Source organism: Ailuropoda melanoleuca, chromosome 7, assembly GCF_002007445.2.
Source record: "Ailuropoda melanoleuca isolate Jingjing chromosome 7, ASM200744v2, whole genome shotgun sequence".
NCBI lineage: Eukaryota > Metazoa > Chordata > Mammalia > Carnivora > Ursidae > Ailuropoda > Ailuropoda melanoleuca.
The window spans coordinates 51,727,769-51,741,242 of record NC_048224.1 but is presented as its reverse complement, the minus strand read 5'-3'; the positions used below and the strand labels follow the sequence as shown (position 1 = coordinate 51,741,242).

General features: G+C 37.1%; 1 long non-coding RNA gene across 1 annotated transcript in view; it reads right to left on the bottom strand.

Annotated features, from left to right (window-relative positions):
* Positions 1-13,474, bottom strand: part of LOC117803030 — a 38,012-nt gene that overhangs the window by 9,923 nt on the left and 14,615 nt on the right. Inside the window, exon 2 of the long non-coding RNA XR_004626586.1 lies at positions 2,662-2,702. This is a non-coding gene — a long non-coding RNA (uncharacterized LOC117803030). The remainder of the gene's footprint in view (positions 1-2,661; positions 2,703-13,474) is intronic.

Below are 13,474 nucleotides of genomic sequence, written 5' to 3'. Positions count from 1 at the left end.
ATACTAGAAGCATTACAAAGTGTGCTTCAAGGTGATGGAACCTGTTGTAGCCGGAGATCAAGTTATTACTTGGCCCCTAAGAGAATGGCCTGATAAATCTAAGGAATGAGGACTGTCTGAGGCAGTGGTTCACAGCCCTGGCTGCACATGAGAATCACCTGGGGAACCTTTTCAACACAGTGACACTTGAGCACCACCCCAGGTCAAATAAATCAGTCAGCATCTTAGGCAAGGGTTCTCCCATGCGAGGAGGCATGAGTCCCCCAGAGGGCTTAATAAAATATGGATTTCTGGGCTCCACCCCCAGAGTTTCCGATCAGTAGCACTGGGGAGGTGCTTGAGAATCCTGACTTTCTAACCAATTCCTAAGTGATGGTCAGGCTGCTGCCCAGGGACCCCACTTTGAGAACCGCATTTTCTAAGGAAAGGCACTGCAAAGGTATGACAGATGTAATGGGGGCCGGGCAGGACAACGAGAGATGGAGGCAGGCCTAGGTGAGATCTCCGGGGCAGGATTATCCTATTTACGAAGTGAGGCCTGGGCATGATTTGTTTGCTCAGGGGATGCTTTCCAAACGGCCGGACCTTCTGACTTCATTCTCTCTCCCTCTGGGAGACCTCCTAAGACAAAAACAGTGCCCTCCTGAAAGATGAAACCCAGGAGAACATGAAACCGCAGGGAAAGGTCTCCTTGAGGCACGGAGCGGAGTGAGTCTGCACCCTTCGAGCACATGGTGGGGATCTTGGTCCTTGGCAGGACCCCAGGGAAACAGGTTACAGGGGCTTCGATCGAAGCTTCAGTGCTGAGGGCGGTTTTGCAGCAAAAGCAAAGCATGGAGATGAGGACGCGAGCTTCTTTAGAACAGTGGTTCTCGCACACTGGAATTACCTGGAGAGCTTTTAATCTGCCCATACCAATTAAATCCGAATTTCTGGGGCTGGGACCCAGGCATTCGGAGTTTATAAAACTCCCCAGGGGATTCCAAAGGGCAGACAAGTTTGAGGACAGGACCCTGCTGTGTAGGCTACAACCCATACCAATTAAATCCAAATTTCTGGGGGTGGGACTCAGGCATTCGGAGTTTTACAACCCATACCAATTAAATCCAAATTTCTGGGGGTGGGACTCAGGCATTCGGAGTTTATAAAACTCCCCAGGGGATTCCAAAGGGCAGACAAGTTTGAGGACAGGACCCTGCTATTCAAAGTGTAGCTGAAGAACCAGCAGCCCAGCCTATTACCTGAGAGCTTGCTAGAAATGCAGAATCTTGGGTCTTATTCTAGACCCGCTGAATCAGAATCTGCTTTTTATCAACGTCTCCAGGGATCTGTGTGCACATAAATGTCTGAAAAGTGCTGCTCTAGAAGGGCCTAAGCAGTTCCAAAGCAAGAGGCATTGGCAGTGGGAGCTGGGCGCAGCCCCAAAAACACCTACTCCAAGACACACGGAAGCTATATCATTAGAGAGAGTTCTGTGCATCACTGGCTTTCCAGAAACATGAGGCTCTGTGGAACAATGCTAGAGGGAAAGAAGGTGATCTCAGGCAAAATTTGCCAAGTTGTCAAAAGTGGCTGCCTTCGGCAAGAGGGGTAGTGAAGCAAGAAACTTGAATTTTTGTTTTCTGTATAATCTGAATTTCCTACCGTGTGTGTGTGTGTGTGTGTGTGTGTGTGTGTGTGTGTGTGTGTGTGTGTTTGGGGAATTGGTAAGGATTATGTTGATGGTGAGATTATGGGATATTCTTTAACATTTTCTGTATTAAAAAATCTAATAAATGGTAGCATTTTTTAAAAAAGCAATATACAAAGCAAAAGCTATTAGAAATACCAAGATGAATTTGGCAAAATCACAATCCTAATAGGATACCTTAATATTATTGCATCGCTTTGTCAAATCAAGTAGGCAAAAAGAAATAAAAATATGGAAGATATGAATAATTTCATTAATAAGATTATTTACAAGATATATTTCAAAATCTATCACCTACGTACATAGAATACATCATCTTAGATGTTCCACATGGCATTTTTTTTAAATGAAAGATTTTTCTAGCCCACAAAGGAAATGTTAAGGAAGTTTAAGCCACATGAGGGCAGAGAATATGACTGTCTTGTCACCACTGATTCTCAGTGCCTAGCACAGCGGCCGCCATAATGTCGGTGCTCAATCAATATCTATTATAGGAAGAAGGCTACATTTTCTCACCGAAATGCAATAAAATAAGAAGTTCATGAGGCAAGTTGAACAAATAAAAAGCTCAAAGCATTTGGAGTATGAAAGAAACTCTCCCTCAGATAATCTTTAAAGTCAATATAATATCAATTGCAACTCAAGAGGACTTTTCATGGAATTTTACAAAATGATTCTAAAATTAATATGGAAGAACAAATGTACACAAACGGACCAAATAAACATTAAACATAATCTATGTTTCTGTCTATAAGATTCATAACTTCGTAAATTGAAATGGTGAGAAATTAAAATGGTGTGACATTGGTACAGGAGGAGACAAATCAATACGTAAGAGAACTGAGTAGAGTTCAGATATATCCTGTCCATTGATTTATTAATCTAAATAGGATGCAATATCAAATGTGTGAGGAAGTTATATACCACTCAACAAATGCCTCCCATATGAAAAAATAAAAGTAGATCCTTACCTCACGCTATCCATAAGGAAAAAGTTCCAATGGGTTAAGTCCTAAAGCAAAACACAAAACAATTATGTTAGGAGAATTATAGGAGATTGTATGATCAACCTGGGGTGTGGGAAACTTCTTAAATAAAGCACAAAAACCAAAAGCCATAAATGCAACGTTTAGTAAAGCTGACTACTCTATAAGCCATAATTCTTACAAATCATGAAGAAAAAAACAAACTATCTAGACTAGGAAATGGACAAAGAATATGAACAGGCAATTCACAGAAAAGGAAATGCAAATCATCAGTAATCGTATCAGAAAAGAGGTTTCATTTTACTAGTACTCAGGGGACTAAATGCAAAGTAAAATAAAGGGATAATTGCAACCATGAGTTCAGCAAATTTTTTTCAAGTTCAAGTATAACAAGTGTTGTTGACAGGATGGGGGTAACAGATTTATACATTATGACAGGAATATAAAATGTATATGAAAATGTACATAGAATAGCATTCCCACTTTGAAGGGCATTTGAGCAGGATCAAAATGAAAAAATGCATATTCTATATCATGACAATACCACATCTTTGCTTCTGTCTTACAGAAACACTGGCATGCATTCCTAAGGCAGCTTGTACACGATTTTAACTGCAACATTCCCTTTAACAGCAAAATCTGGAAATAATCTTAGTGTCCAAGCAAAATGTGGTTGAATAAACTATATTAAATCCATACAATGCAATAAACTGCAACAGTGAAAATCAGTTTGATGCATAGATATTGACAGGGAAGATGCTTATTACTGATAGAAAAAGAAAGATACAGAATAGCATATACAATAGGATACTCTATAAATTTAAAAAAAATCCACAGCAAAACAAACTGTATTTTCTCTAAGTGCATATATATCAATGCCAAAAAATCTGGGGTGCCACTCAACATGGCAAACTGAAATAATGTGGCACCCCTTTCTTCTGTCATCTAGAATCTTACTAGAAATCCTATATAAAATATTCCACAAAGTTTTCAAAATACAGACCTATTCATTCTCTCTCTCTCTCTCACACACACACACAAATACATATAAATGAAAATGCCCAGATGTGAGAAATAAGAGGGATGTTTTCAAAAGCCAGAGCTGTAGGTGTACAAACTGAAGCTCACTAGCCCTGAAGTGAGGAGACCAGATATTAAATAGAGAATTAATTTGGAGAAGTCTTAAAACAATGTGGAATTAGATTTCTAGACAAAATAACATGCACAGTGTGGGACGGAGTGGTCATCAGATCCCTGAACAGGTTAGGAGGAGGGTATGAATACCGACTAACTTCCGACTTTGGTAATTCGAGCATGCATTATAAAAAAATTTTTTAAAAGATTTTATTTATTTATTTGACAGAGATAGAGACAGCCAGCGAGAGAGGGAAAACAAGCAGGGGGAGCGGGAGAGGAAGAAGCAGGCTCCTAGCAGAGGAGCCCGATGTGGGGCTCGATCCCAGAACGCTGGGATCATGCCCTGAGCCCAAGGCTTTACGACTGAGCCACCCAGGCGCCCCATAAAAATTTAAGCTTATCATCTGAAAGCAGAGAAATAGATGCTAAAACTTCCAAGCCACTGGAGGAGAACAAAGGAAGGGAGGGAATAAAGAAATCTGATCCATCAAATACAAGGCAGAAAATAGGGGCAGGGAGAGAATAAATAAAGAGAAAGCATAGGAAACAGCACAAAATAAGGTGGTATTAACAAATGTTCATATTAAAAATAAATATAAGTGGACCAACTCTGCCAGTTAAAAGACAAAGCTGCTTAGATTGGGGGGAAAAAAGCGAACAGCTGTAAGCAATGTAAGATTATGTCTCAGATTGAAAATAAAAGAACAGAAAATGGTATATCAGAGAAATTTAATTAAAAAATAACTTAAAAGGTGGTGTAGTTATATTAACATCTGGCAAAATAGATTCTGAGGCAAAAGCAGATAGAGATAAACAGTGATGTTACATAATGATACAAAACAATTAAGGGAAAAGATGTAAGAATCCTGGGTCACCTGGGTGGCTCAGTCGGTTAAGTCTCAGACTCTTGATTTTGGCTTGGGTAGTGATCTCAGCATCGTGACATCAAGCAGCGCACTGGGCTCCATGCTGGGCATGGAGCCTGCTTAAGATTTTCTCTTCCCCAGAAAGGGATAAAGAAAGGGGGGATAATCAGAAGGGGGAATGAAACATGAGAGACTACGGACTATGAGAAACAAACTGAGGGCCTCAGAGGGGAGGGGGGTGGGGGAATGGGATAGACTGGTGATGGGTAGTAAGGAGGGCACGTATTGCATGGCGCACTGGTGTTATATGCAACTAATGAATCATCGAACTTTACATCGGAATCCGGGGATGTACTGTATGGTGACTAACATAATATAATAAAAAAACATTAAAAAAAAAAAAGATTTTCTCTTCCCCTCTCTCTCCTGCACCCCCCCCAAAAGATTTAAGAATCTTAAACTTGTATGCACCTAACAACAACCTCAAAATGTATACAGCCAAACATGACTGGAATTGTAAGGAAAAACAGACATATCCACAACCACAGAGGGAGATTTTTAACGAACTCTCTCTCACATACATGTCAAGCAGTTGAAAAATAAAATTAGTAAAGATAAAGAAGACTTGAATAATACAGTTAACACACTTGAACTTGTGAATCTGTTTAGCACCCTGTACTTAAAATTTAGAGATGAATCAATCTTTTCAAGCATCTATGGAACAGTTATCAAAATACCAAGAACTAGACCAGACTAGTCTTTGAAAACTCAAAGATGTGCAGACCACACACTCTGACAACAAATAAAATTAGAAATAAATTACAAATAGATGGCTAACACACCCCATTTAGAAAATTTAACAAAAATAAAAGTACCATATTTTAAAAACACTGAGTTAAGTGTCCAATTCCAGTAGTTAGCAAAAGAGTAATTAAGTAAACTCAAAGGACAATGATAAAAATGAGAACAAAGAAAACAGGAATCAATCATGTACCAATTAAATTAACAGAAGGAAGGGGCACCTGGATGGCTCAGTCAGTTAAGCGTCTGCCTTTGGCCCGGGTCATGATCCCGGGGTCCTGGAATCAAGCCCCTCATCAGGCTCCCTGCTCTGCGGGGAGTCTGCTTCTCCCTCTGCCCCTCCCTCTGTGTGTTCACTCTCTCTCTCTCTCAAATAAATAAATAAATCTTTTAAAAAATTAACAGTAGAGAAGATTTTTTAAGTCCCTAAATCAGTTCTTTGCAAAGACTAATAAAATATCTGAACTTCTACCATGATTTATCAAGATAAAAGAGAGAAGGCACAAATAAACAATATTAAGGATGAAAAGCAGGGGAACAAAACTTCAAATATAATACATCACAGGAGGACAATGCAAAGAAGTTTATAACAATAAATTAAAATTTTGAACAATCTCATGAATAGGTGTAATTTATAAAAGTGATCCAAGAAGAAAGAAGAAACCTGCATAGATTTTTAAATCACTAATAAAATGGTATCCATAGTTTAGAATCCACCCACAGAAACAAAACAAAATTATCCAGCACTGATGATTTTATAGGTCAGTTATTAAAACTTCAAGGAATAGAAAATCCTTATTCTTTGCAACATGTTTTAGTGAATGGGGGGAAAAAAAGGGAAAGCTCCTTAACACATTTTAGGAAGCAGGGACAACCTTAATACCAAAACAGACAAGGAAGAGGCAAGCACTGCATGTTATAAGACACTCTTACTTAAGAACATAGATGTAAAAATCTAAATAAAATATCAAATTGGGCAATGAGTGAAAAATGCAGTGAGACGTTATAACAAGTAGGGATTATCTGAGGCACGCACAGATAGTTAAGCATTTAAAAATATTAATGTAATTAGTCCAGTTATATATATATTTTTAAATTTTTATTTGTTTTTTAAAGTAATCTCTACACCCAATGCGGGGCGCAAACCCATGACTCCAAGGTCAAGAGTTGCGTGCTCCACGAACTGTGCCAGCCATGTGCCCCATAGCCCAGGAATATTAAAAAAACAAACAAACAACATATTATCACCTCCACATATGTGGGGGAAAGCATGTGATAAAACAGAATGCTTATTTATGAAAAGTTACCTAGGAAACAGAAAGGAGCTGACCTGGTCTCATAAGGGGTATGTATTGGTCAAAGGGCATACACTTCCAGCTGCAAGATAAGTAAGTTCTGGGGTACGTACAGCATAGTGACTATATAATTCTGTATTGTACATATGTAAGGAGCTAAGAGAGTAAATCTCGAATGTTCTCACAACAACCACCACTGTCACCACAACAAAAATGGTAATTATGTGAGGTGAGGATGTACTAACTAACCTTAATATGATAATCATTTTGTAGTATATACATATATCAAATCATCACACGGTACACCTTAAACTTACACAATATTATATGTCAATCATATCTCAATAAAGCTGAAAAAAAATCCAAAAAAGGGAAAATTCCAACATACATGACCGTTGGTGCTGAATAGCAAAAGCATTTCTGTGAAATTCAGAAAGAAGCAAAAGAAGATCACTATCACCACTTGTAGTCAACATTAGATAAATACAATTGAGGAGACAAAAGGAAAAAGATATATGGATTAGACATGACAGAATTGTCATTATTCTCAGATTTAAAAACCACTGCCTACGTTTGAAAAAATTCCAAGAAAATCTACCAACACCACTATTAGAATAATAGAGTTCCTCAAGCCTGCTAAATACAAATCCCATATATAAAAATTGATCGCCTTCCTATACGCTAGTAACAGTTAAAAAGTGTAATTCAAAAAGAAGACACCATTCACAATGACGACATCCATAAGATGTGTAAGAACTTTGAAGAGAAAATTATAAAAGGATATAAAAGGTCTAAATGAATGGATAACTAACTCACGTTAGTGGATACAAAGACTCAGTATCACAAAGATGGCAATTCTCTCTCTCACCTGAAATATAGATTTGACACAGAGTGATTCCAAAACATCAAGGGAGTTCTCCATGGAACTTTGATAAGCAGATTCCAAAATATGTATGGAATCAGAAAGGGTCAAGAAGAACTTTTTTTTCAGTGTATGTATATGTAAGCTAATGTATTCTGTGATGTATTCTTCTGCCAAATACGAAGACTTGTGATGAAGCTAGAGTAATTAAAATAATGTGGCATTAGTGCCAGGACAAATAGGTCAAAAGAACAGGAAAGAGAGTCTGGAAACCGAGCCGCATGTATATGGGACCAGCACAAAAGAGTGACGAATGGACTGTTCAATAAACGATGTATAGTAAAGGATAATGGAACGATGGAATTAGAATATTGTCATTTTCCAAGCCTGATGAAGTAATGGATCTAGGCACATAATGGTTGTTAATATCCCAAATACGTGATGTTAGACATTATAAACCTGCTGATGGAAATACACAAAATCTTGGACAAAGTATTCTTGCCAAATAAAATTAGAAATAAATTACAAATAGATGGCTAATATACCCCATTTAGAAAATTTAACAAAAATACAAGTACCATATTTTAAAAACACTGAGTTAAGTGTCCAATTCCAGTAGTTAGCAAATGTCGTATCTGAATGCCATCAGGTCTCTCACTGTATACAGGAAACACCAGGCCAGAGGAACATGTTGAATGGTACCACCACAAATACACAGTCAGGAAAACTTAGAATGTGGGAATCTGCACAGAACCAACAGTCTAGTTTCTTTAATAAATAAATTTCAAGGGGGGGAAGAGGAAGGAGATATTCATATACTAAAATAGACTTAAGAAAATTCAATCAACAGCAATATGTGTAATTTATTTGGATTCTGATTCAAACCAACTGCAAAAAGAAAATTATGACATGATTTGTAGAGATTTATTGGTATTAAGAAATTAATGTTTTTTTAGATATAATAATGCTACTGTGGTTCAAAAGAGACCTGATCTTTTAAAGATTCATGCTCAGATATTTACAGATGAAATTATATGATGTCTGACTTTGCTTTAAAATAATTCAGGAGAGGGAATGATTGGTGCTATGGACAAAACAAGACTGGCCATGAAATGAACATTCATGGATGATTAGTAAATGAAGTTTATGATTCTATTTTCTATATTTCTGTATATGTTTGAAATTTTTTAAAGTAAAAAGTTAAAAGGGGAAAATAATGCTGGAATTGTTATCCATATGAGGAAAAGACAAAAAAAAAATTCCTAATAATTCCATATAAAAAATTATACATCATATAAAAATTAATGCCAGGTAGATTAAAGACTAATTATAAATTGCAAAAATCTTGAAACTTTTAGAAATAAATATAGGAACATGTGTTTATGACACTGGCGTGGGAAGGATTTCCTAAGCAAGACAGAAAAAGTGCTAAACCATAAAGGCAAACATTGATATTTGCATACAATAAATGATATTATAAACAAAGTGAAAACAGAGCATAGTCTGGGAGAAATGATCTGCAACAAAATATTAGTGTCCACGATATATAATGAACTTTACAAATCAATGAGGGGGGAAAATGGACAAAGGCTATGAACAGGGACTCTGAAGAGAAAATCTCAAAAGTAAATAAATAAGTAAAAAGCTCTGCAACCTCACAGGTAATCAAGAAAATACAACTAAAGTGACAGCAAGATATGTTTCATATCCATCCACTGGCAAAACTTAAAAATCAGATGGTACCTGAAGGGGAGGTTGCAAGGAAACAAGCACGCTTACAGAGCACGGTGCTGGTGGGAACCATGGTGGGCACACTGGTATGATCACACTGGAGATATTTTGATAATATTGGACCTAGTCCGGTGCACAGACCTTGTGATGTAGCAATTCCACATCCACGTATCTACCCTAGATAAATCTTCCCCATGTACCTAAGAAGACATGGACACAAATGTTTATCATGTACTGTATGTTATTGTTTAAAAATGGAAACAACTGGACCTTAGAAGGGAAATGGCAAAACAATGGAATTCTAGCAAGCAGATAAAATGAAAACTAGATCTATGTACATCAACCTGAGTAAATCTCAAAATCTTTCAAAAAGTTATAGACAGAATGCTACAATTCATGTACACTGAAGAACAGGCAGAATAATTCTGTGTATTGTTTGTGGATAGATGCTTATGTTGTAAACATATGGGGATGGCTGGTGCCCCAGGGGAAGGAAGGGATGGGTGGAAGGACTCCAAAACTCTGACAATGGTAAAATAAATATATTATATCCTTTTCTGTACCTTTCTGTATGTTTAAGATATTTCATAATTCTTTCTGTATGTTTAAGATATTTCATAATTAAGATTATTTTTTAAAGAAAATGCATTGGCTTAATATCCTCCAAACATTATCCTTGTCACACATTAATTAAAGATGATATGATTTTTCTATCTGGGAAGCCCCAGCTAATTAACTGAAAAATACTTACAACTAATAAGAAACAGTGGCTATCTCTAGGGGCAGAATTATGGAGGTACTTTCACTTTCTAATCTTTTAAATTGTTTGAATTTTAAAATGATGAACATATATGACTTTTATATTCAGAAAACAATAACGATATTTCCATTCTGAAAATTAAATAAGATGGAAGGGTAAAAAGTCAAAAAACGAAGAGCATTTGGTAAGGTGGCCACTTATAAATCTGGCAGCAATAAAAATTCAAAGTAATACTGGAATAAAAATACAATTCAAGGGAGCAACACAAATTATTAAATAGCAAAAAAAGAAGTGCAGATATATGAAGAGAACCATACAACTTGACATAAGAGGAGACCTGAATAAATAAGAAATGTACAAGAACAAGCAAGAAATGTTCCAGAATGAGAAGAGTTGATACACACCACAGAAATGAACTCCTTCTAATCATTCTATTTTTATAAAACTGTGTTTTCTACTTAATGGCAATTAATGAAAATATTTCCATGTCACTAAATATTTTGCAGAAGTTCTTAGGCTGAGCCACACGGACTCCTAAGGCATCTGGGGGTCCTCAAAGGCACTGAAATTAAATGCAAACTTTTCTCCACGTACAAATCTTTCTGGAGAGAGTCTTCACGGCTTTTGAGAGACACTAAAGTGGTCCATTCCAATGAAAGACTAAGAACTGCTACTACCGGTTATTTTTTTGGTAACCACTTTATTGAATGTAATTCACATATCAAACAATTCACCCAGAGTGTACAATTCAGTGCCTTTTAGTATATTCAGAGCTGTGGGACCACCACCAACAACAATTTTAGAACATTTCATCACCCCAAGAGAAACACTGTGCCCTTTGCAATCACTCTTCCAAATACCCCATCACCCCCAGCCCTAAGCAACCAACCACTTTCTCTACAGATTTGCCTTTTCTAAACATTTCATGTAAATAAAATCACAGAATATGTGCTCTATTGTGACTAGCTTCCTTCGCTCATGGTGTTGTCCAAGTTCATCCAAGTAGCAGCAGGTGTCAGCACTTCATTCCTTACTCACGGCCGAGTGACAGCCTATTGCCTGGATCTACCACATTTTCTTTATTCATTGATCAGCTGATGTGCGTTTGGGCTGTTTCCACCATTCGGCTATTATGAATAATGCTGCCTTGAATATTTCCATAAAGCCTTTATAAGAGTATTATTTTTATAGGATCAACAACCATCTGTATGTTCTTTTCTGTCAACTATTTTTTTTAGATTTGTATTTCTCAACACTTTTTCATTATTAACCCTAAAAGGAGAAAATGTTGCTTTCATTAATTATTACAATTATTTTCTTATAATTTATATTATTACAAACAATAAATTTGTTAAATCAACCAATCAAAAATTAAATTTCATTTCTTTCTATCAACAGGAATTAAATACTAAGGAATAAGATTTATTCCTTAGAGTTGAGCTTTGAACAGCCACAAACCATTGTCATATCTGAGATACTCTGCTCCCCAAGAAATGATTTTTGCCCTCTTGGGGACCACAGGCCATACACTGAGAATGCATGCTTTAGAGCCTTTGCCCATTTTTCCTGTGTGGGGTTGTCTTTCTATTCTTTTAATTTTTTAGGAATGCTTCATATGTTAGAGAACCTGGCTCTTTGTGACGAGTTGCAAATTATTCCCCCCAATATGTAGTTTCTACGGATTTAGCTTCTGATGGTTTTTTTCCTTACAGATTCTTTTTTTTTTAATGTAGTTGAATTTATCAATCATTTTATGGCTTTTAGAAAGGCCTTTGCCATTCCAAGATCAATTGTGCCAAGATTATAAAAACATTCTCCTATGGTATATGGTTTCATTTTCTATTTAAACCTCTGATCTGCCTGAAATTTAATTGTGTGAAGTACAAACTAGGAATCCAACTTTTTCCCCCCAGATGACTATCCAGTTATCTCTAGACATATTACTGAATGATCAATCTTCCCCCCACCGATCTGAAATGCCACCTCTAAATTTTTTAAAGATTTATTTTTATTTATTTGACAGAGAGAGAGACAGCCAGCGAGAGAGGGAACACAAGCAGGGGGAGCGGGAGAGGAAGAAGCAGGCTTCCAGCTGAGGAGCCTGATGTGGGGCTCGNTATTTGACAGAGAGAGAGAGACAGCCAGCGAGAGAGGGAACACAAGCAGGGGGAGCGGGAGAGGAAGAAGCAGGCTCCCAGCTGAGGAGCCTGATGTGGGGCTCGATCCCGGAACGCCAGGATCACACCCTGAGCCGAAGGCAGATGCTTAACAACTGCACCACTCAGGCGCCCCTGAAATGCCACCTCTAAAGCTATACTAAGCTACTGTGCATTTCTGGGAAAATTCTAAACTTTTATTTGTATCATTGATCTGTCTATACACACAAGTACCATTACTACACTGTTTTAGTATCTGCCACCCTATTTCCCCCTAATTTCTTTTTTTTTTTTTTTAAGATTTTATTTATTTATTTGACAGAGACAGCCAGCGAGAGAGGGAACACAAGCAGGGGGAGTGGGAGAGGAAGAAGCAGGCTCCCAGCAGAGGAACCTGATGTGGGGTTCGATCCCAGATCACCGGGATCACGCCCTGAGCCGAAGGCAGGCGCTTAACGACTGTGCTACCCAGGGGCCCCTTTCTCCCTAATTTCTTGACCTTTAAAAAACTGGTTTCCTATTTGGGTTTGTTCATTTTTATGTGAACTTTAGAATCAGCTGGTTTCCTTAAGTAATACTGTTGGCATTTTAGTGGGATCCTATTACACTGTAAATTAATTTGAAAAGAACTGTCATCTTTGAGTCTTCCTACCCAAGAACATGAGATAACTTTCCATGTTTAAAGTCATCATTTGTGAGCCTCTGTATTCAAAGTTTTATTCACATATATATCACACATTTCTTATTATGATAAAATACTGAGTATTTTAAGTATCAAGAGAGCAGTATACAAATACTCGATTCTTCTTTTAATTTTGTACCCAACAAAATTATTGAACTATCTTATTTTTGTAATAGTTTTTCAACTGAGTCTCTTGGGTTGTAGCTATACAATCATATCATTCTATCTTATCATCTGCAAATAAAGATAATTTAATGTCTCACTTTCTTATTTTCATACCTCTAATATCTTTAATTACACTGGTTATTTCTTCCACAACAATGCTAAATAATAGTCCAATATAATAATATTGGACACTTTAGTTTTACCCTGACTTAAATGGGAATGCTTTTAGTGTTTACCCCCTTAAGCATAATGCTGGCTTATGGGTTGAGATGAATCTATTTTTATGTTAAAGAAGTAACTACCTCGGGGCGCCTGGGTGGCACAGCGGTTAAGCGTCTGCCTT